This window comes from Micromys minutus (genome assembly GCF_963924665.1).
Source record: "Micromys minutus genome assembly, chromosome: 4".
Lineage (NCBI taxonomy): Eukaryota > Metazoa > Chordata > Mammalia > Rodentia > Muridae > Micromys > Micromys minutus.
In genome coordinates, this window is record NC_137973.1 from 46,549,437 (window position 1) to 46,577,320 (window position 27,884).

The 27,884-nt window shown below is 34.5% G+C and overlaps 1 pseudogene across 1 annotated transcript; it reads right to left on the reverse strand.

The window, feature by feature from the left end:
• On the reverse strand, nucleotides 1–27,763 carry LOC308420093 (pancreatic alpha-amylase 2a5-like; annotated as a pseudogene). Its single transcript has 7 exons — nucleotides 27,596–27,763; nucleotides 24,281–24,427; nucleotides 23,323–23,507; nucleotides 9,624–9,695; nucleotides 1,811–1,928; nucleotides 1,578–1,703; nucleotides 1–190 (listed from the first exon to the last, which is right to left on the reverse strand). The product of its transcript is annotated as a pancreatic alpha-amylase 2a5-like (transcript).
• Nucleotides 27,764–27,884: the final 121 nt, after the last annotated feature.

Consider the following 27,884-nt stretch of genomic DNA (forward strand, 5'->3'; position numbering starts at 1 on the left):
CTATGATTTTGAGTCAGCATGGATTGCAATAAATGGGTCTTCAGCAAAGTTACTAATAGAAAAGTGATCTTTACCATCAGTGCCAACATTTATTTTATGTCCAGTGCAATTGCCATTGACTTTGTCTCCAGAAATGACATCACAAAATGTGCCAGAAGGAAGACCAGTCTGTACAGCAAGAAAAAAAGTTAACATTCAATTTAAATTCAACCTAGTCAGGTTCAGGAACAGGCATTATATATATTATCCAGCATTATGCTATAGAGGAGGAAGAACTCAAAGCTCAGTATCAGAATCCAAATACCAAGACTGTATCAGCTAGAACAAGCAAATTCTCTATTTAAAAAAAAATTGTTTTAAATGACGGTTAGTTTCATGGGCTGTGGTGACCAGACAAAAAATAAATCAGAGAACAAATACAAGCTCAACAGTAAAGCCCTTCCATGAGGATTACCATAGTTTTCAGTCTGTCCTCTGCTGGATTTACATTTTCATGATTCTTTTTAATTTTTTATAACACTAATTCTTCAAAACTCCAATTACATATGCCACCAAAAAGTATCTAGAATTAAACATAATCTACAGTTTCTATGGATACATGAAAGTTTGTGGTAGAAAAAGTGTCTGCATGACATAATTTTAGTTCTACTACACAACCAACCAAGTACTCCTTCAGAAAAAGAAAGTGATTACATACCTAATCAACTTTTTTGTGACCTATAAAATAAGCTTTATGAAAAAGTATTGTCAACCTGATAGAAAGCTGATTTTTTTAACATTATTTTAAAAGAAAGCTAATTTTGAATTGAGACAGTTTACTGGTTCAAAAAGAGATTCTCTCAGCTAGAATTTGTTTTCATTTTGTTTCACTTTGTTTTGTTTGTGAGAAAGAGTCTCACTACACAGCAATGGCTGAACTAAGACTCACTATGCAGATCAAGATGGCCTTAAACATCCAGCAATAAAGTGTTTCTGACTTTTTGGTACTAGAATGAAAGGCTTTTAGCACCCCTCCTTGTATCTGACCTAGTGCTGAAGGAACCAATAAAAGAACACTCAGAGGTCTACAGGTAAATAAACATTGTTGAGAGTTTTAAAGATAGGTAAACAACCTCTTGAAGAAACTCATACAGCAGGTGCAGGAACAGATATATATTAAAATATTTAAAAGACAGAGATATAGAATTGAAGACTGTAAAAAATGCATAATTATATAAGTGATAATCAAAGGTACTGGCTAAAGTACTCCAGTACTATTGTGGCACGTTGCTTTATGATGTCATGATGAAGGCATAATATTTATGCTTTATAAAATTGTCAAATGAGCATTTAATTTGAATATATGCTATTGTCATTATAGGCTATGGTTAAAGATATAAAAGCAAAATTTTATTAACATAAAAAAGAAATCAGAAAGAAGATATAATTTTCTTAGGTATCCTGAAATTTTATTTGTGGCTTAAATTTACTGTCTAATGAATTTTTCATGTATGAAAAAATATAAATAATCAGAAAAAGAAAAGAAGCGTTTTGGAGTGTAATGTTATACAATCCTTTTTTAATCACTATCCACTTACCAGTCATCATTGTTGAAGAAAATGAATCCTCTGTTTACTCTGCCAAAAGCCACTTGGTTGCTGCCATTATCCCACCAGTTTGCAAAAGGCTGGCCATTGACTACATTCCTGAAGGCAACCATGCTCCTAAAAGCACAACATAATATGAAATGCTGGTGCCCTTTAATTTGACCGCTGAAAATAATAGTTTAAACGATTTCTCTATTAGACAAGATCTGTAGGGGACATCCCACCTTATTTGACACCATCGAAGTTCACAGACCCAGTCATTGCCACAGTAGTATCAGTATTAATGGTCACTTCTTTTGTAGCTCCAGTGTTATTAGGTGGTCCAATCCAGTCATTCTGATCCTTAATCATTGAAAGAACTGGGTCATTTTACTGCTTGTAGCTAAGTGATTCTTGCCACTACAGAAAACCACAACCAAGCTCACTGTGATAATTCTGCCTCTATCGTGTCTAATTTTGATCCAAGTTTTTCACAGTTTTTACACTTTTACTGAGTTATTAACTTCTGTGAAATCTTACATTGTCTAAAACCATATTTAAAACAGCAGAAACAATATTTTTTAAAAATCTCATTCTGTACTCAGTATCACTAAAGTTCTTCATCATTATTGAAACAAGAAAATTAGAGTCAGGAAACCTAGAATTAAAGAACAGACTTCTGTTATGACCTGAAATATTTCCATCACTATACATTACATGCATGTGCCTCAGTGTATGCACTAAAGGAAGACATAGTCCCTGAATAATATGAAAGTTAAAAATCAACTATGAAAATACTCTGTTTAAGGGGCTAGTGATACTTTCATTTTATGCTTGAACATAAATCTTACATTAGGTATCAGATGTATTTTATGCCATTCTGTATTTACTTATAAAAACATAGCAAGAATTTATTTTTTTCTCATATAATTCTACTCCTCTGTTTCCCCCCTTTTTATGTTATAACTAAAATATTTAATTTTTGCCAAGTACTATGATTTGAGTTCAGATTTGCTGTCTTCGTTTGTCTCATGTGTTTGTGAGTGTCTCAGGAATATTACCTGACACATATACTGTTATATAAGTGCCCTCTATTTTTTGGAACAATTGAAATGCATTAAAAATGAAAAACTTATGTAAATTTTGTGATTTTTTAATTGATCATTATAAAAAGAATGAGTGAGTAGCATTTATTTAATATTTTCCTTAATGTGTGGCTATTAACACTTTCTGGTTATCAGCTTTACTGCATATCTAGTATCTTGACTTCTGGTGAGTTCAGTTCATAACACACTTTGGACCTGTCTCTGGACCTCCTTTGCCTTAAGCTCTTCTCCATTTCCATCCCTGCAGTTTTCCAGACAGTAACAATTATGGGCCAGAGTTTTGCCTATGGTATAGAAACACCATTCCTCACTTGATGCCCTGTCTTTCTGCTGGAGATGGGCTCTACAAGTTCCCTGACCCAATATAGGGTATTTCATTTAGGGTCCCTCCTTTTGAGTCCTCAGAGTCTCTTACCTCTCAGGTTTCTTGTACATTCTGGAAGGTCACCTAACCTCCTACCTCCTAAAGTTGCCTATTTCCATTTTTTTTCTACTAGCCCTCAGAGCTTACGCCCCCTTTTTTTTTTCACCCAGTACCAGATCATTTTCCCATCTCTCCCACCTCGGTACCCTTTCCCTTGCAGGTCACTCCTTCATTACCCGCTTTGTGGTTACTGAGGCGCCCTTATTTGGTTCCATCAGCTTCTTGATCCTTTTGAGTTCTGTGAACTGTACCTTGGGTATTCTGTACCTTTTGTTGGCTTATATCAGCTTATTAGTGAGCATATATGTGCATGTAATTTTGGGTCTGAATTACCTTACTCAGGATAATATTTTTCTAGTTCCATTCATTTGCCTGCAAAACTCAGGATGTCCTCGTTCTTAATAGATTAGTAGTATTCCATTGTGTAAATGAACAACATTTTCTATATCCATTCTTCTGTTGTGAGACATATGGGTTGCTTCCAGCTTGTAGCTATCACAAATAAGGCAACTATGAACATAGAGGAACATGTATTCCTGCAGCATAGTAGTGAGTCTATTGTGCATATTCTCAAGATCACCAATGGCACTTTCTCTAAGGTCATATATTGACAAATGGGACTTAATGAGATTGCAAAGTTTCTCTAAGGTTAAGGACACTGTCAAGAAAACAAAATGGCAGCAAACAGATTGGGAAAAGATCTTTACCAACCCCATATCTGATAGAGGCCTAATATCCAAGGTATACAAAGAACTCAAGAAGGTAGACACCAGAAAATCAAACAACCCTATTTAAAAATGAGGTACAGAAGCTAAACAAAAACTTCTCAATTGAGGAATAGAGAATGGTTGAGAAACGTCTCAGGGAAATTCAAATCAAAACAACCCTGAGATTCCTCCTCACACCAGTCAGATCCGCCAAGATCCAAAACTCAGATGACAGCAGATGCTGGCGAGGTTGCGGAGAAAGAGGAACTCTTCTCCACTGTTGCTGGGGTTGTAAACTGATACAACCACTCTGGAAATAAGTCTGGTGATTCCTCAGAAAATTGGACAAAATACTCCCAGAGGACCCAGTTATTCCACTTCTGGGCATATACCCGAGAGAAGCTCCAACATACAACAAAGACACATGCACCACAATGTTCATAGCAGCCCTATTTATAATAGCCAAAAGCTGAAAAGAACCCAGATGTCCTTCTCTAGATGAATGGATACAAAAATTATGGTATATTTAAATAATGGAGTACTACTCAGATATCAGAAACAATGACTTTATGAAATTCTTAAGAAAATGGATGCATCTAGAGAATATCATCCTGAGTGAAATATCCCAGTAACAAAAGAATATATATAATATGCAGTCACTGATAATTCGATACTAACCCCCAGAAAGCTCTGAACACCCCAGAAACAACTCATAGATTATATGAAGTTCAAGAAAAACAAAAGTCAAAAAAGAAAGTAAATTAAAAACCATTATGCTTATTTTTTACACACCAAGAAAACATTGAATATTTCCAGATTACATCTTGTTTTACATGTACTTTATGCTCATTGTAACTAGTAAGATTTTAATGCATACAATTAAACCTTTAAAAAATCAAGTACTGACAAAAATGTATTCATATACTTTTATGCCAAAATGCTTAGTATCTGTAAATTATCTTTGTTTATTAAAATAAAGTTGTTCAATTTAATAAAAAAAGAAACATACATACAAGTAACATTGTAAAAAGAAAAATAAAGAGTGGTATTGCTGGATCTTCCTGTAGATCTATTTCCAGGTTTCTGTGGAACCTCCAGATTGATTGCCAGAGTAGTTTTCCCATTTGCAATCCCACAAGCAATAGAGGAGTATATTAGTCAAGGTTCTCTAGAGTTATAGAACATATGGTTAGTTTCTATATTGTATGGGAATTTTTTGGTAACTTACAGTCCCAACTCCCCAACAATGGTTGGCAGCAAGTGTGAGTGAAAGACCAAAGATGTAGCAGATGCTCAGTCCCACAAGCCAAGCAGGAAAAGAGAATGAGCCTTCCTTCTTCCAATGTCCTTATTTAGGTCTCCAACAGAATGTTTCTCAGATTAAAGTTGTGTACAACCACACCTGGATCTGGGCCTTGCTTTGTCCCAGATGATCTTGAACTCAGATTTTCTTGCCTTAGTGTCCTAAGATTCATAGCCTCTATGCCTCAAGATCAGGATCAAAGGTGAGCTTCCCAATAATGGATTGTGGTTCATTCCAGATATAGTCAAGTTAACAACCAGGAATAGCCACTAGTGTTCCTCTTGCTCCATATCCAAGCCAACATGTGTTGTCACCGGATGTTTTGATCTTAGCCATCCTGATTGGTTTAAGGTAGAATTTCAAGGTCATTTTGATTTGTATTTCTCTGATCAGTAAGTACTTTGTACAATTCTTAAGTGTTTCTCAGTCATTCGAGACTCATCTATTGTGGATTCTCTGTTTAATTCTATACTTCATTTTTAAATTGGGTTGTTTGGTTGTTTTTGTTTTTCTTTTCTTTCTTCTTTTTTATTGGTGGTTAGCTTCTTAAGATCTTTATTTATTATGGATATTGGCATTTTGCTGGATGTGAGCTTATTGAAGATATTTCTCAGAATTTGTAGGCTGCCAATTTGTCTTCTTAACTATGTCCTTTTTCTTACAGATAATTTCCTGTTTTATGAAGCTCTATTTATCAATTCTTGATCTTAGAGCATAAGCCATTGAAGTTATCTTTAGGAAATTTCCCTTGTGCCAATGAGTTTAAGGTTCTTTTACACTTTCTCTTTTATTGAGTAAGTGTATCTGTTTTTATAATGAGGTCCTTCATCCACTTTGAATTGTGTTTTGTGCAACATGACAAATATATGTCTATTTTTATTTTTCTAGATATAGACAGCCAGTTAGACCAGCACCAATTATTGAAGATGCTTTCATTTTTCCATTGTATATTTTTGGCTTCCTTGTCAAAGATCAAGTGTATATAAGTGTGTGGTTTTATTTCAGGTTCTTCAGTTTTATTCCATTGATCAACCTGTCTTTCACAGTACCAGTACCTTGAAGTTTTTATCACTATAGCTTTGTAGCACAGTTTGAGGTCTTTTCTGTGGAGAATTATTGTCGAAACTTTGGTGTTTTTGCCGGCCAGATAAACTTGAAACTTGCTTTTTCCCTGTCTTTGAAGAATTGTATTGGGATTTTGATGGGGATTGCACTGAATCTATAGATTGCCTTTGGTAAAATGGCCAGTTTCACTCTCTTAACTCTGAAATTCATGAGCATGGGAGATCTCTCCCTGTTTTTGAGATTGTTTTTTAATTTCTTTCTGAGACACTTGAAGTTATTTTCATACAGATCTTTCACTTGCATGGTTAGAGTTACCTCAAAATATTTTCTATTATTTGTGGCTATTGTGAAGGGAGTAGTTTCCATAATTTCTTTCTCAGCCTGTTTATTATTTATATGAATGATGACTACTGTTTTACTTGAGTTAATTTTGTATTCAGCTACTTTCCTGAAGTTGTTAATCAGCTAGATAAATTCTCTAGTAGAATTTTTCGGGTTCTTTATGTATACTATTATATCATCTGCAAATAGTGATATGTGTAATTCTTTGTCAGTTTGTATTCCCTTGATCCCTTTTTGTTGTCTCATTGTCCTAGCTAGAATTTTGAGTACTATATTTAACAGATATAGGGAAAGTGGGCATCTTTGTCTTCTCCTTGATTTTAGTGGGATTGCATTAAGTATTTCTCTAATAAATTTGATGTTAGCTATTGCAGAATTGCTTTTATTATGATTAGTTATGGGTCATGAATTCTTGATTTTCCAAGACTTTTAACATGAACATTTGTTGAATGCTTTTTTTCTGAATTTTAAAAAATGATATATAATTTTACTTTGACTTTGTTTATATAGTGGATTACATTAATGTATTTTCATATATTGATACAACCTTACATTCCTGGAATGGAGGCTAATCATGCTGAATGATGTTTTTAAGTGTTTTTTGATTCAGTTTGCAAAAATTTTATTGAGTACTCTTGCCTTGATAGTCACAGGAGAGATTGGGCTGAAGTTCTCTGTTTTGGTAAGGTCCTTGTGTGGTTTAGATATCAGAGTAATTATAGCTTCATAAGATGAATTAGGTAGTATGCCATCTGTCTCTATTTTATGGGATAGTTTGAGAAATATTGCTATCATGTCTTCTTTAAAGGTAGAATTCTATACTAATTCTACGTGGAACAGGGGTTTTTATGGAGGGGGATGTTTTTAATGACATCTTTTATTTTTTATGGCATATGGGAATTTTAGATACTTTACATTCTGATGATTAAACCTTGGTTTGTGGTATCTGTCTAGAAAATCAACCATTTTATCTAGATTTTCCAGTTTTGTTGAGTATAGGCTTTTGTAGTAGGACCTGATGATTTTTTTTTATTTCCTCCATATCTGTGGTTATGTCTCCCTTTTCATTTCTCATTGTGTTAAGTTAAATACTGCCTCTGGGCCCTTTAGTTAGTTTGGCTAGGAATTTATTTATCTCATTGATTGTTTCACAGAACTAGCTTCTGTTTTGTTGATTCTCTGTACTATTCTCTTTGTTTCTATTTGGTTGATTTCATATCTGAGTTTGACTATTTTCTGCTGTCTATGCCTCTTTAACTATTTAACTGAGTTTTCTTTATTACTTTTAGTGAGTTATTAATATCCTCTGTAAAGGGTTCTATAATTTTATGATACAGGATTTTAGGTCAACTTCCTTATTTTAAGATGTATTTGTATATTCAGGGCTTACTGTGGTTTGAAAACTGAGTTCTGATGATGACTATGTATATTGGCTTCTGTTGATTATTATCTTGTGCTTGCCTCTTGTCATCTGGTTATCCCTGGTGGTTACTTGTCTGGGTGACTGTCTGGAGTCTGCCCTTTTTGTCCCTTGGTTGTTAGAGGTATTCAGGTAGACCTGTAGCCCTGACTTTAGCTGACCTCCTGTGGGGCCTTCCAACTGGAGGGTATTCAGAAAAACAGAGAAGCTACTGATTTGTTGTCCTCACTACAGTACCTCTCCTGTGTGAAACTGCTCTCTATGGGGACCAATGTACTGTGGGTTTTGTGTCCCTATTTGCAGCTGAACTCTATTGAGGCTTTCAGTCCCTTGAGTCAGTTGCTCTGCATGACACAGAGCCCCAGAGAAGTACTCATACTGTGCTGTTAGTTGCCCTGTGTACAGAGAAACTCCTGTGATGTCTTCAAGCTGTGATGTCTCCTGAAGGCAGTGAATCTTCTTGGATGTTTCCAGTCATGGTGAAAGAAGCTCTCAGTGCAAAAGATCTCTTAGGATGCCCCAGAATGTGGTATCAAATGCTCTGAGAGCAGTGGATCTTGTGGGATGCTTTAGGCTATGGTGTTTTCTAAGGAGCAGACTGGCTAGCAGTCTGTACCAGCAGAAAGAACCAGGATAGAAGGGGAGTGGTATTCAGTGGGTGAGGGTTTTGGGAGATGGTGAATCCCTGAGTCTACTAGACTCTCAGCAGCAGCTGTGAGACTTTAGAATGGTTTTTACCAAATTATCTGACTGTAGTGGATCTTCTGGTATGCCTCAGGATATGGTATCTTCTAGAGAGCAGACTAGCTAGAAGTCTATCCTCAAAATGGTTTTAAATATAACAGTATCTAAGATAATATTAATTGAGTTCTTGCTAATTGCTTATAAAATGTGATAATAATATTTTCTGTCTTTATTGCTTATCCAAATCATAAATGAGCATCATTTCTTAGCAAAATATTTAAATATATTTTGGGGAGAAAAAGCTCATTCTGTTTATTAAAGTTCTTCAAGAAGAGAATGAATTTCAATACAAAACAAGGTATTCCTAAATTGAAAGGAAACAAAAATATTTCTCAGATTTACAAAGAAGTGACATTTATATTTTATGCTTGATGGTATCTATAAGGCTATCTACAACCCACAGAGATGGGAATTCCTCATAGTCTTTCTGACAACTTATAGTGTAATTGCCTAAATCAGTTTTGAAAGTGTTTATACTTAAGGAACTAACACATAATCACATATTGGATATACTTCAAGGCATCCAGAGATTTATTCATCAAATTATTATTTTCTGATTCTTATAAACTTTTATTTTTTATAATTTTCTTAATTATAATCCAGTCAGCTGCCTTCTAGTTACACAGAAAAATAAAAGTATTTTTATATGATGATATTTATCATACAGAGGAAAGAAAAAAATTTGAAACTCAATTTAATATTGACAGGCATAAATAATTATCAAATCTATTAATCAGAGTTTTATCAGACATAACTCATTTCACTCTGTACTTTGTTTTTATTTCAAAAATTTTATTTTCATTATCAGGTTTTTTTATTATCTTTCCTTTAGAAAAATGTAATATAAACACTTAATAAGCATTATATGCTATAACTGCATATGATATTAAAGCAGAACCACTTCCTTTTCTGGATTAAAATGTGCTTCAGGCAACTCCAAGACTGACTTTTCCATTCAGAATATTTTTTGCCCATTGGTAACTTGACATAACTCTTGTGAATTGAGTGTAACAGCCATTTTATACATTCTGAAAGTTTACATACAGTATTAAAGCAGAAGTATATAATTCATGATTGTCATTAATGGTTGCAAAATGTGAAAGAATGATCTTTTACCTAGCATCCCATATTATCAGGATAAATGTTCCTCCAGTAACATGACCTGGATGATTGTCATGGTGGTCCACAAACACAGAGCTCAGACAGAATACATCAAATCCTCAATTCCGAATTTAAAATAAAAGCATTATTTTTTAAACTAATTAGCATAACATTATATATGACATTCTCTATTCTATTATCTTAATACATAATTTCATGACATACATTTCATATATATATATATATATATATATATATATATATATATATATATATATATATATATACCATTCATGAGAATATAATCTACATTAAGATTTTACTATATAATCTTGTTCCTTTAGATTTTTGTCATTGTATTATAATGTCATGGACATGAGAATTAAGACATCAAAGTTACATAGTATAAAATAAATGCTTGAATTCATAGCTGTGCTGTTAAATTACAAACATTCAAAAATTTCAATTAATTCTCTAATGTACCATAAGGAAAGTCCATAGAATGGTCATATTTCTGAGCATAAGTATTTTTGTAATACTTTTTTATTTTAAACAATTTTAAATTTTATTAATGTCCCTTCCATATTCATTTATCATGTCTACTTTAAATCCTCAAGTACTTTTTTTTTGTTTTTATTGGACATTCTCTGTATTTACACTTCGGATGTTATCTCCTTTTCCCCAATCCCATTCCTCCACACTCTCCCATTGCCTCGATAAAAGTATCCCCTCCACCAACCTCGCTTTCCCACCTCAGCATTTTGGCATTCCAATATTCTGAGAAAATGACCCTTCGCTGGACCAAAGTCCTCTCTTCTTATTGACACTAGAGAATGCTATACTCTGCTGCATATACACCTGGAACCACCAGTCTCTCCATGTGAACTCATTTTTCATTGTTTTAGTCCCTGGGAGCTGTGTTGAGTTTGGTTAGTTGATAATTTTGTTCTTCCCATGGGGTTGCAAATTCTTCCCGCTCCTTCAGTTCTTTTTCTAGCTCCTTCATTGGTGTCCCCATGTTCATATGATGGCTAGCTTTAAGCATTCTCCTCTGTATCAGTATGGCTCTGGCAAAGCCCTGAGGAGGCATCCATATCAGGTTCCTGCCTGTGAGCACTACTTAGTATCAGCAATAGTGTTTGGGTTTAGTGGCTACATATGGGATAAATACCCAGATGAGGCAGTCTCTGATTAATATTTTATTCAATCCCGGTTCCTCTATTTATCCCATTATGTCTTTCCATGAGGGTTTTGTTATCCCTTCTAAGAAGGACTGAGGCATCAGTCTTGTTCTGGACTTCCTCTTTTTGAGTTTCATAAATTCTATAAATTGTTTCTTGAGTATTCCGAGCCTTTTGGTCTAGTACCCTCTTATCAGTGAGTACATACCATGAGTGTTCTTTTGTAACTGGGCTACCTAACTCAGGATGTTTACTTCAAATTTTATCCAGTCGCCTAGGAATTTCATGAGGTCATTATTTTTAATAGTTGAGTAGTCCTCTACTGTCTAAATCCATCACAATTTCTGTATCCATTCCTCTATTGAAGGACATCTGGATTTTTTTTGTAATACTAATGTAACTTTAGCAGAACATGAAAAAAACACCCTCATAATCCCTTGCATTCATCTCACACACAGAAATCACTAAGTGATACTTTGGATTTCTACTGCTACCAAGTAATTGACCTCCAATGGTGAACAAGTGAGCTTTAAGGTGCAATAACCCTCATAAATAATCAACAGCTTCATGGTTATATTAATTAAAATACTTGAAAATATACTTTATTGATGTTCAATGACAAGACTGTATAATGGATCAAACAATGAAATAGTATACATTTACTTTAAATCGGACATGTTCTCACCATCCTATTTGGGGATAACTGTGACAAGTTTTGCACTAAACTTGATTTCTGTCATGTGGCCATTTCCAAAGTACTCACTCACCACCCAGCTTAATGACCTAGGAAAATACTGAGGACTCTGTAAGTTTTAATATAACTTTAAAGCATATTATTAAAATTTAATATTTTTTAGAAATATTTAAGATAGTTTGGTTATTTGAAGTGTTACTAATGGTTTTCTTTACACCAACATTTTGATTTTATTCATAAACTATATGTCACAATATTGAAGAAAATCAAATTACTTTTCCCCTCCAGGATGACTGCCAGAAAGGAAGATTGATTAGTTCACAATAAGATAACATTTGCTGGCTTATCAACATTGGAAAACTTGTCAATTGATTAATTCTTTCAAGAAAACTAGATTTATAAAAGTGTCATTCTCAGTGCACTTTGAGTGACATTATTGCTAAAGAAAAGGTTTCTTAAGTTTGTCTTAAACTCCTATCACTATGATAGCATATGACAAAACTCTAAAGCAGAAAGATTGGCTTGAGACTAAAACATTATGAAATTTTTGGCTTGTAAAACAGTGTCTAGGAATATAAAGGATCTGTTAATGAAGTAACACTGCCTTGAAACATGTTATGGTAAAGAAATAAGTATGTTATTTCTGATTAACAGCATTCCTATTTATAAAACAGAATGATGAATCTATAAATGACTGGGTTATAACCTACATTTTAAATTATATACTCAGAGAAATTTGCTATCTGTTATATGATTTATAAAATGATGACATTTAAAGAAAAGATATCTGCTTTCAAACTTATGCAATGAACTATAGAAAAGAAAAGGAAATCTGGAGTCAGAGAGTCTTACTGAGAGATCACAATTAATTATACAATACCAACAATTCAACCTTCAAAACTTACATGTGCCTAGCAATAGCCTTCATTTTGGAACAAAGATACACATACACAAATGTATAAACATACATATTCATGAACTACATCAGTTATATTTAGAAACTATGAGTATTATATATATATAATGATATATGTGTTATATACATATATATATATATATATATATATATATATATATATATATTACACATACACATACTGACATATATACCAACATATTCATGTAATAATAGTATATGAAAAAAGACTCTATGAACTCCAAGGAGAACATGTAGTATTTGAAAGTGGCTAAAGAAAGAAAGACACATTGAGATTAAATATGATCTCGAAAAAATATTCTACCTCTTGTAAAATGAAAGATCTCGCCTTTGCCTAGAGTTAAAGCAGTGCCAGAACATACTGTAGCCAGACCCATGTGGGAGAAAGCTGGTACTCCAGAAGTTTTGACAAACCTAAGAGCACAGGAGTGTCAATCTACTGTCATAATCAGCAAGAACAACTAACAACAGAGATAAGCAGATGGCAACAGGCAAGTTGAAGATCCTAAGCAATAGAAACCAAGGCCACTTTGCGTCAACAGAACTCTGTACCACTGCAAGTTCTGGATATCCCAACACAAAAGTAAAGCAAGATTCTGATTTAAAATCACAACTCCTTATGATGTTATAGGACGTTAAGAAGGACATAAGTAACTCCAGTAAACAAATATAGAACAACACAGGTAAACAGGCAGAAGCCCTTAAAAAGGAAACACAAAAATCAGCCTAACAGGTGAGAAAAGTGAACCAAACCATCCAGTATCTAAAAATAGAAACAGAAACAACAAATAAATAACAAAGGGAGACAACTCTGGAAATAAATAAAAATTAGGAAAGAGATCATGAGTGATAGACACAAGTATCACCAACAGATTACAAGCAATAGAAGAGAGAATCTGAGGAGCAGAAGAAAACAGAAAACATTGACAAAATGGCCAAAGAAAGTTCAAAATGCAAAAATCTCCAAACCCAAAACATACAGAAAACCAAGGACACAATGAGAGAATCAAATCTAAGGATAATAGAAGAGAGAAAAGATTTTTAACTTAAAGGGCCTGTAAATATTTTCAATAAAATTATAGAAGTAAACTTCCTTAACATAATGAAAGAGATAACCATGAACATTACAAGAAGGCCATAGAACTCCAAATCAATTGGAGCAGAAAACAAATTTCTTCTGTCACATAATAGTTAAAACACAAAATGCACAAAACAGAGAAAGAATATTAAAAGCAGTAAGAGAAAAAGAACAACTAACCTATAAAGGCAGACCTTTCAAAATCAAACCATACCTCTCAAAAGAGACTATAAAAGCAAGAAGATCATGGGTAGATATAATAGAGATTCTATGAGAATACAAATGCCAGTCCAGGCTACTATATTCAACAAAATTCTAAATTAACATAAATGGAAAACCAAACTATTTCATGGCAAAAGCAAATTTACAAAATTTCTTTCTACAAATCCAGCCTGACATATCCAAAAGCTCAAACTCAAGGAGGAAAGCTATACCTTAGCAAAAGCAAGAAAGTAATCTTCTTACAACTAACCCAAAAAAACATAGAGACAAAAACATAAGTTTTAACAACAAAAATAACAGAAAGCACCAATCATTGGTCCTAATATCTCTCAATATCAGTAGACTTAATTTCCCAATAAAAAGATATAGCCTAACAGAATGGATATGTAAAGATGACCCAACATCTTGCTGCATACAGGAAACATACCTCAGTGACATAAACAAACACTATCTCAGAGTTAAAGGCTGTGAAACAATTTTGCAAGCAAAAGTTCCCAAGTAACAAGCTGGAGTAGCCATTCTAATATAAAATAAAATCAATTTTCACCCAAAAATTATCAAAAAATATGAAGAAGAACATTTCATACTCATTAAAGCAAAAATCCACCAAGACAAAATCTCAATTCTGAAAATCTATACTTCAAATATAAGGTCACCAACATTCATAAAAGAGACCTTATTAAAGCTCAAAGCACACATTGCAACTCACACAATAGTAGTGGGAGACTTCAACACCCCATTATCATCAATGGAAATATCATGGATGTAGAAACTGAACAGAGAAACAGTGAATGTAACAGAAGTTATGAACCGAATACATTTAAGAGGCATCTATAGAATATTTTATACTAAAATAAAATAATATACTTTCTCAGCACCTCATGGTACATTCTCCAAAATTGACCATATAATTTGTCAAAAAAATGGCCTCAACAGATACAATAAAGTTGAAATAATAATGGCATGAATCTTATCAGATCAACCTGAACTAAAACTGGTCTTCAATAACAAAGAAAATGACAGAAAACCCACATAAACATGGGAGATGAACAATGCACTATTTGTTCAAGGAAGAGAAAAAAGAAAGAAACAACAAAGATATATGCACCACAATGTTCATAGCGGCTCTATTTATAATAGCCAGAAGCTGGAAGGATCCCAGATGTCTTTCAGAAGACGAATGGATACAAAAATTGTGGTACATATACACAATGGAATACTACTCAGCCACCAGAAACAATGACTTAACCAAATTCTTAAGAAAATGGCTGCATCTAGAGAAGATCATCCTGAGTGAGATAACCCAGTCACAAAAGAACAGACATAATATGCAGTCACTGATAGTGGGATGCTAACCCCAGAGGCTTGCACTCCCCCAGAAACAACTCACAGACTGTATGAAGTCCAAGAAATAAAGAAAACAAAAAATATACATATATTCACAAAACAAGAAGACTTTGACTATTCCCATGTTGCGTTTTGTTTTGCATGTACTTTACGCTTATTGCAACTAGTACGTTTTCAATGCATACTGTCAAGCCCTTGAAAAAAATCAAGTACTGACTAAAAAACATATTCACATGGTTTTATGTAAAATTTATTTTAATGTCTGAAAAAACAGTACTGACAAAAATGTATAATTTTAAGCAAAAAATGTTTAAAATCTTTACATTTACCTTTGTTTTGCAAAATAAAGTCGTTTAAAAAAAATCAAGTACTGACTAAAAAATATATTCACATGGTTTTATGTAAAATTTATTTTAATGTCTGAAAAAACAGTACTGACAAAAATGTATAATTTTAAGCAAAAAATGTTTAAAATCTGTACATTTATCTTTGTTTTGCAAAATAAAGTCGTTAAAAAAAAAAGAAAGAAATCAAAGCTTTTTTTAGAATTTAATGACAATGAAGGCACTACATACCCAAACGTATGGGGCACAATCAAAGCAGTGATAAGAAGAAAACTCATAGCTCTGAGTGTCTCCAAAAAGAAACAGGAGAGAGCATACACTAACACACCTAGAAGCTTCAGAATATAAAGAAGCAAATAAACAGAGAAAGAGGAGACGATAGGAAATAATCAACCTCAGAGCTGAAATCAACCGAGAAGAAACAAAAAGAACTATATAAAGAATAAACAAAACCAAGAGATGGTTCTTTGAGAAAAATCAACAGGATAGACAAACCATTAGCCATCCTAACAAGAGGGCACAAAGACAGTATTTAAATTAACAAAATGAGAAATAAAAAGGGAGATATAACAACAAAAACTAAGAAAATTCAAAAAATAATCAGATCTTACTACAAAAGACTATAATAAACAAAACTGGCAAATTTGGATGAAATGGAAAACTTTTTAGACTGATAACCAGGTACAAAAGTTAAATTGGGATTAGAGAAACAGTCCCATATCCTGTAAAGAAATAGAAGCAGTCATCAAAAGCCTCTCAACCAAAAACAGTCCAGGAACAGATGGGTTTAGTTCAATTTCTATCAGAACTTTATAGATGACCGAAAACCTATAATCTCCAAACTATTTTACAAAATAGGAACAGAAGGAACACTATCCACTTCCCTCTATGAAGCCCTAATTATGCTTCTCTAAAAACCACATAAAGACCTAAGAAAGAAAGAAAATTTCTCAACAATTTCTGTTCTGAATATCTATGCAAAAATACTCAATAAAAAATCTCACACACCGAATCCAAGAACACATCAAAAGGATCATTCATTCTGAAGAATATCGAATGGCTGAGAAACAAGTAATGTTCAAAATGTTCAACATCTTTGTCATCAGGGAAATAAAAAATTAAAACAACCCTGAGATTCCACCTCACACCAGTCGTATTGGCTAAGATCAATATCTCATGTGACAACAGATGCTGGCTAGGATATGGAGAAACACACCTCCATGGTTGATGGGATTTCAAGCTGATACAACCACTCTGGAAATCAGCATGGACCTAGCTATACAACTTCTGGGCATATACACAAAAGAAGTTTCAACATCTGAAATGGACACATTCTCCATCATGTTCATAGAAGTCTTATTAATAATAGCCAGAAGGTGGAAAGAACCCAGATGTCTTTCAATAGATGAATGGATACAGAAAATGGAGTACATTTACACAATTGAGTACTATTTAGCTATTAAAAACAATGACTTCCTGAAATTCTTAGTCAAATGAATGAAATAGAAAATATCATACTGGGTGAAGTAACCCAATCACAAAAATACACAAGTGGTATGCATTCACTGATAAGTGAATATTAGCCCAAAAGCTCAGAGTACCCAAGATATAATTCATAGACCACATAAAACTCAAGAAGAAGGAAGACTAAAGTGCAGATGCTTCAGTCCTTCTTATAAGGTGGAACAAGAACATTAACTGGAGAAAATATGGAGACAAATTTTGTAGGAGAGTTTGAAGCAAAGGTCATCCAGAGACTGCCCTCCTGGAGATCCAGACCATATACAGCTACCAAACCCAGACAATATTGCTAAAGCCAAGAAGTACATGCAGACTGAAGCCTAATAATGCTGTGTCCTGAGAGGCTCTGCCAGATCATGACAAATACAGAGGTAAATGCTCATAACCAACCACTGAACTGAGAAAAGGGTCCCTAATGGAGGAGTTAGAGAAAAGATTGAAGGAGTTGAAGGGCTTTGCAACCACATAACAACAATACCAACCAACCAGAGCTCCCAGAGATAAAACCACTATCCAAATAATACAAATAGAGGGTCCCATGGCTCCAGCTTCATATGCAGCAGAGGATGGCCTTGTTTGATATCAATGGGAAGAGAAGCCCTTGGACCTGCCAAGGCTCAGTTTCCTAGTGTAGAGGAATGTAAAGGCAGGGAGGCAGGAGGGGGTTGGTAGGTAGGGAGGCACCCGCATAGAAACAGGAGGAAGGGGGATGAGATAGGGTGTTTGGGTTTAGATTATACAGTTTGTCCCAAACTGCCTTTATGTTTCCAGGCCACATGTGCTTAGCAGCATCAATATTGAACCCTGCTACAACAGTGTCAATGAGATGTTCATATAGTCAGTCATTGTGAACCAAACATAATGTTTATCAAGTACAAGATCCAGAAATACAAACAGACAACAATTTCTGACCTATTGGGGGACAAAATGATTGATTTATAAAAAGTAACTTTTCCTGAGAATTCATTTCCTCAGTCATTAACCCATTAGCAATATCTAATTCCATATGTATTATTTTTAGTACATGAGAAGTATTGATGTGTTAGTGTGGACTCTGATTCTAAAAATATTCTGTTGTAAATATACAGAAGAAGAGATTAATATAGACGAGCATTGTAGTTGGTTCATTTTTGTTCCTCTTTCTTCCTTTTTCTCACCTTTTCTTTTTTCATTTTCTTCTCCCTCATTGTCTCTTGTTTTTTTCCTTCTCTTTTCTCCATTTCTTTTTTCATTAACTTTTGTTTTTCTAATTTATTTTTATAAATTTCAGAAAATCCAAACCAAGAATTTGGTCATATTAATTACACTGCTATTAAAATTAGCAATGCCACCAGCGCTTGAATTTATTTTTATATATGATTTATATTTTCAATGTTTTGTATTTTTATCATATTTATGTAATGGATAAAATGAAGGTTTTAATTTTTTCTCACAATGTTGCTAAGAGAGCCCCAACATTTTCATTGACTTTGTTGTATCTTTACAAAATAACATAACAAAAATACAGGTCTGTTGCAATAAAATGTCCAATTTTTGTTAAATTTGCCAAAGGGGAACTGTTAGGAGTAGATATGTCTCAACAAAAGATAAGTAATATTCAATGTCATATTTTGTGGATTTCTCACATTTTTGGAAAAGATCTTTCTATATAAAGTAAAACGGATTGTTGTCAGTTAAGTTTTCTCAGCTATTTGTCATGAGAATATTTTTAAAACACCCTAACGGTGAACTAGGAGCCGTGAACTTGTTAATTGTCCCTTAATTCGTATGTTTAATCATTTCATAACTTTGCAATGGCATCAATAAAAGGACTGGTTAAAACCTTGAACTTCTAAACTTTTTGTAAAAATAGAGGAAATTTATGTTATGGAAAATCTTAGCTTGTGACAAATTAGTTCTATATTAATGAAAAAATATGGACATTAGCTTAGTAATATAAGGATATTTACCAAATGAGATTATGTCTGTACAAATCAATTCTAGCTAATTCCTTTCTGCTAAATTATGGCCACTTCTAAATTACTCTGAAAAGCAACCTTCAAATAACCACCTTTATTCCCAAAAAGTCTAGGGTATTGGGGTAACAACTCTCCAATGGCTTCTTCAATCTGTACAATGAGATATATTCATGGGTGGAAGATGAGGAAGCCAGCCAGGCCTTAAGAAAAAAGGCTAAAGCAACTATTGTTATAGTCTCTGAAGTCTTTCTTAGACTGGATACTTAGAATCAGAAGTTCAAACAGGTTTGACTTGAGAGCCACCAAAGCTGTACATTCTGTAAAATATAAACCTGAAAACAAAACTTTAGTATCATTGAGACATCTATAGTTAGGATGACATTTTGTGCGTATGTTTTTGTTTATCCTCTTGAATCTACTTCTTCAGGCAGTCTCCCTCTATCGAATCTGATCCATATAATTCTGGAAGGTGTCCAGAGCCTAATCACCCCCTTTTAAAACACAGAGACAAAACTTTTCTCCCAAAATAGCATGTCCTTTAGTCAGCAACAAGAAAAGCTTGTATCTTTTATTCTCTAGCAGAGAAAATAATATAACAACAAAACTCAACATCACACCCATTGAAAATTAAAACAATATAAAACAAATGAATAAACTAAAACATTTTATGAGCCTAATCTTAGGCCTCTAATAATCTGTCATGTCAGGAAATCAACTCAAAATTTCCATGGAGCCCAAGTTAAGAGAATATGAACCTCCTTTGTCATAATTTCCAAAATTATTATAAACCCTCACTAGTCTGCATCAAAGACCCATATGGTATTAAATCATAAAATAATCTAATCACACTTCTATCAATACCAATAACAACAAGAAGTAAGCAACTTTTCAATCCAGGACTTTAGTCCAAAATACAACTATTTATTAAGCTCTCTACTTGGAGCATCATATTTTTATTAATAACTTCTACAATATGTCTGTATTTGTTTTGCCTTGTGTATAGAATTTTTAAAATAAATTTATTAACTGCCAAATATCATCACTCTCTACTTAAAGTCAATGACTAATTTTCCCTATCCTGTTTCTGAACCAAGAGTGAAAATCCCCACGTGGTTCATGTAAACTCTGTATATAATGACATGATAGTGTACTTGAGAGACCCCAAAAATTCCACCAGAGAACTTTTACAGCTTATAAACAAGTTCAGCAAACTGGCTGGATACAAAATTAACTTGAACAAATCAGTAGCCTTCCTATACTCAAAGGACAAACATGTGGAGAAAGAAATTAGGGAAAAGGTACCCTTCACAATCGTCACAAAAACTATGAAATACCTTGGAGTGACTCTAACTAAGCAAGTGAAGGACCTGTATGACAAGAACTTCAAACCTCTAAAGAAAGAAATTGAGGAGGATCTCAGAAAATGGAAAGATCTCCCATGCTCATGGATTGTAAAGATCAACATCTTAAAAATGGCCATCCTACCAAAAGCAATCTACAGATTCAATGCAATCCCCATCAAAATTCCAACCCAGTTCTTCATTGAGTTGGAAAGAACAATGTGCAATTTTATTGGAATAACAAAAGATCTAGAATAGCAAAATCCACCCTCAACAACAATAAAACATCTGCAGGAATCAGTATCCCTGACCTCAAGCTATATTACAAGGCAATTGTGTTGAAAACTGCATGGTACTGGTACAGAAATAGGCATGTGGAACAATGGAATAGAATAGAAGATCCAGAAATGAGCCCACAAGTATATGGTCACCTGATTTTTGACAAAGGAGCCATAAACTTTCAATGGAAAAAGGACAGCCTATTCAACAAATGGTGCTGGTCCAACTGGCACTCAGCATGCAAAAGAATGAAAATAGACCCTTTTTTATCTCCTTGTACAAAGCTCAAGTGCAAGTGGATCAAAGATCTTCACATTAAATCAGATACACTGAAACTATTAGATGAGAAAGTAGAGAAAACCTTAGAAAACAGAGGCACAGGAGAAAATTTCCTGAACAAAACACCAATGGCTCAAGCTCTAAGGTCAAAGATTGACAAATGGGACTTAATGAGATTGCAAAGTTTCTGTAAGACTAAGGACATTGTCAAGAAAACAAAACGGCAACCAACAGAATGGGAAAAGATCTTTACCCACACCACATCAGATAGAGGCCTAATATCCAAGGTATACAAAGAACTCTAAAAGCTAGACACCAGAGAATCAAATAACCCTATTAAAAAATGGGGTACAGAGCTAAACAAAACGTTCTCAGTTGAGGAACACTGAATGGCCGAGAAACATCTGAGGAAGTGCTCGACATCCTTAGCCATCAGGGAAATGCAAATCAAAACAACCCTGAGATTCCACCTTACACCAGTCAGATTGGCCTAGATCCAAAACTCAGATGACAGCAGATGCTGGCGAGGCTGCAGAGAAAGAGGAATACTTCTCCACTGTTGGTGGGGTTGCAAACTAATACAATCACTCTGGAAATCTGTCTGGCGATACGTCAGAAAATTTGACATAGTACTACCTGAAGACCCAGCTATTCCACTCCTGTGCATATACCCCAGAGACACTTTAATACACAACAAAGATATATGCACCACAATGTTCATAGCGGCTCTATTTATAATAGCCAGAAGCTGGAAAGAACCCAGATGTCCTTCAGAAGATGAATGGATACAAATATTGTGGTACATTTACACAATGAAATACTACTCAGCCACCAGAAACAATGACTTAACCAAATTCTTAAGAAAATGAGTGCATCTAGAGAATATCATTCTGAGTGAGATAACCCAGTCACAAAAGAACAGACATAATACGCAGTCACTGATATTGGGATGCTAACCCTAGAGGCTTGCACTCCCCCAGAAACAACTCACAGACTGTATGAAGTCCAAGAAATAAAGAAAACAAAAAAAAATATTTACAAAACAAGAAGACTTTGACTCTTTCCATGTTGCGTTTTGTTTTGCATGTACTTTACGCTCATTGTAACTATTAGGTTTTCAATGCATACTGTCAAGCCCTTGAAAAAATCAAGTACTGACTAAAAAATATATTCATATAGTTTTATGTAAAAATTATTTTAATATCTGACAAAACAGTACTGACAAAAATGTATAATTTTAAGCAAAAAATGTTTAAAATCTGTACATTTATCTTTGTTTTGTAAAATAAAGTCGTTTAAAAAAAACAAAAACAAAAAAAACTCTGTATATAAATCTATCGTAAAAGCAAACAAACCAGCCTTTTAATTGAAATAAACGCCAATAAACATTTGCCAACAAAGTCAGAAACTTTTTATTTTTAGCTCTTTGAACTCCCATTACTTATTATAGCAGGGGACTTATAGACTGCAACCTGCCCAGGTTTTTCTTTGTTTAATGTTCCTCTGTTTGAGACATAAGATAATTCAACATGAATCCTGCCCCCACTTACTTAGAAAATCAAAGTCTCTCAGCCTGAAAATCTTAAATTTCTAGTGTATTGTTGCAAACCCTTTGATTTGCTGCATGTGGAAATAAACATTCAAAAGGGCAGCTAATGGTTCCTGTGCATTCTCACTCTGCATTGAGCCTCGCAGTCAGTCTGAGAGCTGCAAATGTGAGCCAGCAGTGTACTCTGGCTGCATCTCTACCATAGCACTTCCACTCACTATCTGCTTGTCAGGTTGTTATCACACCTTGTACACACATCCCAATTCTGAGGTGGGCTTGTTGCATCATGCCACTACACTTTCTTTTGAACTTAATTAAGTCACCACATTACTGAACATACCAAAATACAATCAGATTTATATGTAAAATTCTCAATCCACAATACTTCCACACAATAAATTCACGACCAGTTTATAAAGATATGAACTGCCCACTTAGATAATTTAAATTGACCTATAGAAATCCATCCCTTAAAAAATTTACATAACTACCTAAGGCCAAATAAGACAATCCTGATCTGGGCCATCTTTCTCCATCTTGATTCTCCTTACCCTTCTCTACTGCCTCACAAAAACTTTGTTCCCACCTTACTTTTCACGGTCCAATCACATATTGCCTTAACCTAGTTTTTGCTAGCCCTTACCTGCATATAGACATTAACCTACACAGGACTTTCTCCATTTCTATTTTTAGCACTGTGTCTTAATGTCATTTCCTACAAAATCTAAATAAAATGTGCAATTGCATTTCATAAATTTCTGTGCTTATGTAGAAGCATAAACAGTTCTTTATTTGCAGCACTATTTCTTTCATTACCACATCTTGGTAAGTACTAACTTTTTCATCACACTGATTATCATTAAAATCACAAGCAGAGTATGGAACTGATATGGGAATTCTCTGTTATTAGCATTGTAGGAACTTCCACAGGCACTGGTTTTTCCTACACTACAGCTTGAGCCACACATAGGATTAATGACAGCATCTATATAAATACAAACCAAGAAAAAAAAAGTGTATACTTGTGTTGGACTCTACAGTTTTTATAGATTGTAGATTTTTACAGAAATGTACAGTTTTAATACAATCTCACAGCAAAGCTACAAAACTTTTCATTTACTGCTTTGTATATTTGCTTTAGAAAGTGAGTCAAGCATGAAAGAAAACTATTGTGAAATGAGACCAATAGTCATAGTACGTGGGAAAGTATATAGAGTTCTTAAGAAGATATAAACAGAAACCACTATAACTACAAGCACAGATCAATTATTTGAAAAAGTACAGCACAATATCAAAAAAGAGACTATTGTGTTTGACATTTTACAAGATCATGAGGAAAAAGAATTTAACTTAAACTGTATACTACATGGCAGAAGCCCAACTGGGAAAGTACATGTCTCTATTATAGAACAAAGTAGATATTTACCATCTAAAATAATGATGGAAAAGAAACCCCAGAAAATTGTGTTACAAAGAGTAATCACTTAAATATGACCTAATCCTCTAATACAGACCACTTAAAATGGGAAATTTTAGTAGATTTCTAATTTTAAGAATCGATATTTGTATTTATAAGAACAATTGTTCCAGCTTTAAATGCTGTGTATTCAGAATTTTAAAAGGTGAAAATAAGAAAAAAGTGTATTTTATGTAATAAATATCAAGTATCCTAAAACTTTACATACGTAAAATCGGTTTAAATGGAAAGAACTAGACACAAAAGAAAACTATTTTCATATATAATAAATTTAAAGAAAAATGTGTCTTTACTTACACCAACATTGTTGTATCTCATCTCCATGTTTCTTAATTCATTTTTATTTCCAGATCTTGTACAAATATTTTAGCTTATTGGTTGGTATCATTCCCATGAAGGCCTTGAGTGGTTATGAACTACAATATTTTCATTGGGTGGAGAGAAAATCAAATAAAGCAGTTATAATTAGTACCATATTATAGCTTACTTTACAGTCTGAATCTTGTAGAAAACTGTCAATAATATAACATTACTTCTCAACCTGTAAGCATGCAGTTCTATTGATTAGCAATGAACAGAAATTATGGAAGATCATTGCAGAGATACTCCTTGTTGTCTACAATAAGTACAAAGGAGCCACAACTACCAAACTTTTTCCTTTCTAAGAAAAGTTATGTGTAAAATGAAGTTGTGTTTTAGGCTTTGTTGTCTTGACTAGAATCCTGTATATTTGAGATCAGCACCTTGCAAATCCCCACCCAAACACTGCAGCTTGTGTGGTTCCCAGGTCACAAAGTGACCAAGGACACAGGTTATAATTTCACCCAAATACACATGCCAGCTGGTGTACAGCTTACACAGGTACTGCCCTACCTATCACACCCCCAAAACTCAAACTTCCAAATGGCCTACTTCCCCAACCTGGCCACAACAGTTGCCCAATGCCCACCCAAATGCTACAGGCCACAAGATTGCCCAGAAGTCCACAGTAACTAAGGTGCACAGTACTGAGGGACACAAGAGGCCTGCTATAGCCAGAGATATAGAAAGCCCACCTTAATCAGAGACAACACTGCCTGTTTTCAAGAACACTTGCCCTACACAAGAAGATCTGTTTCAGTTAGAGACACCCATGCCAGGTAACAGCAGAGAGAACTAGATGGCAAGAGGCAAACAAAATATTATAAGCTTCAGAACTGAGTGAAGTTTTTCCATCAGAACCCAGTTCTCCAGCCACAGAAGCCCTGGTTACCCTAGCAGGCACAAAGAGTCCTATTGACCTAAAAGCCCATCTCATGAAGATTTAAGAGTCCTTTAAGAAGGATATGAAGAATTTCCTTGAAGAAGTATAGAAAACATAAGAAAACAGGTAGAAACCTTTAAATAACAACAAAAATCCCTAAAAAAATAAAGGAAAATACAATCAAGTAGGTGAAGGAATTGAGCAAAACAGCCCCAGAACTAAAAATGAAAATAGAAAAATAAAGAATACATAAATGGAGGCAAAGCTGGAGATGGACAACTTAGGAAAGTGATCAGGAGCTACAGATCCAAACATCACCTACAGAATACAAGAGATAGAGATAGAATCTCAGTCATAGAAGATACCATAAAAAATATTGACATGTTGGTCAAAGAAAAATAAAAGGAGTATAAAGCTCCTAATTAAAATATCCATGGAATTCAAGGCACAATAAAAAGATAAAACTTAAGAATAATAGGAATAGAAGGGTGTGAAAAAACCTCAGCTCAAAGGGTCAAAAACATCTTCAACAAAATCATAGAAGAAAACTTCCCTAACCTGAAGAAAAAGATGGCCATAAATGTACAAGAAGCCTACAGAACAGTGAATAGATTGGACAGGAAAAGTAAATCCTGTTGTCATATAATAATCAAAGCACTAAATGTACAGAACAAAGAAAGAATATTAAAAGTTGTTATGGAAAAGGGCCAGGTAACAAATAAAAGCAGACTTTTCAGAATTACACTATACTTCTCAACAGAGACTCTCAAGCCAGAAAATCCTGTACAGATGTCATCCAGACCCTAAAAGGACACAAATAACCCCAGGCTACCCAGAAATACTCTCATTCAACATAGGTGGAGAAACCAAGATCTTCTGTGACAAAATTAAATTTAAACAATATCTTTCTACTATAGGCCTACAGAGGAAACTGGAACAAAATTCCGAACACTAGGAGGATAACTACACCCAAGAAAAGTCATGAAACGAAACAAATCACAACAAACTGAAAAGAAGAGAATCACATATACATAATACCACTTCCAGCAACAAAAATAAAAGAAGATAATGGTCATCTGTCTTTAATATCACTCAACACCAATGGATTCAATTCCCCAACCAAAAAGACACAGGTTACCAGAGTGGATACACAAGTAGGACTCAGCATTTTGCTGCATACAGAAAACACATCTCAGTGATAGACAAAGACACTACCTCAGAGTAAAAGGCTGGACTAAAACTTTCCAAGCAAAGGGTCCCAAGAGACAAGCTGGTGTTTCCACTCTAATGTCCAATAAAATAGACTTTCCACCAAAAGTTATCAAGTGAGATTAGGAAAGACACATCATGGTCATAAATGAAAAATCCAGCAAGAAGAAGTTTCATTCCTTAATATGTCTGCTCAAAATACAAAGGCTCCCACATTCTTAAAGGAAAGTTTACTAAAACTAAAAACATACTTTGAACCTCACACAATAATTGTGGGTGACATAAAATCCCGACTGTCACCAATGGACATGTCATTGAAGTAACCAGAGACACAATGAAACTAACACGTTATTAACCAAATGAATTTAATAGAACATTTTACCCCAAAACAAGAAAAGTATACACTCTCATCACCGTGTCAGGCTCTCATCTGGAAGCACATTACACAGCATAGTAGTGTCAGAGCGTGGTGTACACCCCTTGGATGAATCCCATGTTTGGCTGGTTATTGGACCTCCTTTCCTTCAGTCTTCTCCATTTTTGCGCCTGCAGTTCTTTTAGACCGGAACCATTCTGGTTCAGGAATTATTACTGTGGTTTAGTAACCTTCTCCCTCCACTTGAGGTTCTGTCTATCCACTGGAGCCTGACATAGCTGTCCTCAGAGAGGCCCTAACAACAACTGACTGAAACAGAAGCAGATACCCCCAAATATTGGACTGAAATTGGGCATGCCATGATTGAATAGGGGAAAGGATTAAAGAATCTAAAAGGGAGAGTGATCCCATAGAAAAACCATCAGTCTCAACTAATCCAGACACAAGGGAACTCCCAAAGGCTGAGGCACCAACCAGGATCATGCATGGCTGGTTTGAGGCCCCTGGAACATATGTAGCAGAGATCTACCTGATCTGGTCTCAGGGGAGAAAATGTGCTTAATCCTGGAGAGCCTTGAGGCCCCAGGGAAGGGGGAGGCAGGAAGGGAGCACACTTTCAGAGGCAAGGGGGAAGAGGAATGGAATGGGAACTGTGGGAGGGTAGAACAAGTTTGGGGAACCACATGAATGTAAATAAATAAAATAATTTAAATTTTAAAAGAGAGAGAAAAGAATACTGTATATGTGAGCAGAATAAACTGCATTTAAATTGAACTAAATTTACCTGCACCCCTCCAAATCCCTTAGGAGCTAAGTATCGCTCACACTCCTTGGTAATATCAACCCAGCGCCACTCGAACAGGTGGACAATAGCAGTTCGTCCATATTGAGTATGTGGGTCATATTGGGCCCAGCAGAAGCCAAAGACGGAAAGCATCAGAACGAACGTCATTTTGCTTTGAAGTTGTCAGTGTTCTCTTTAGCGCCTATTTATATTTGTATACAAAGTACATTTTCAAAGTAAATGCTCACGAGTAAATATTTAGAGTACAAGCCACAATCTGATAGAGATT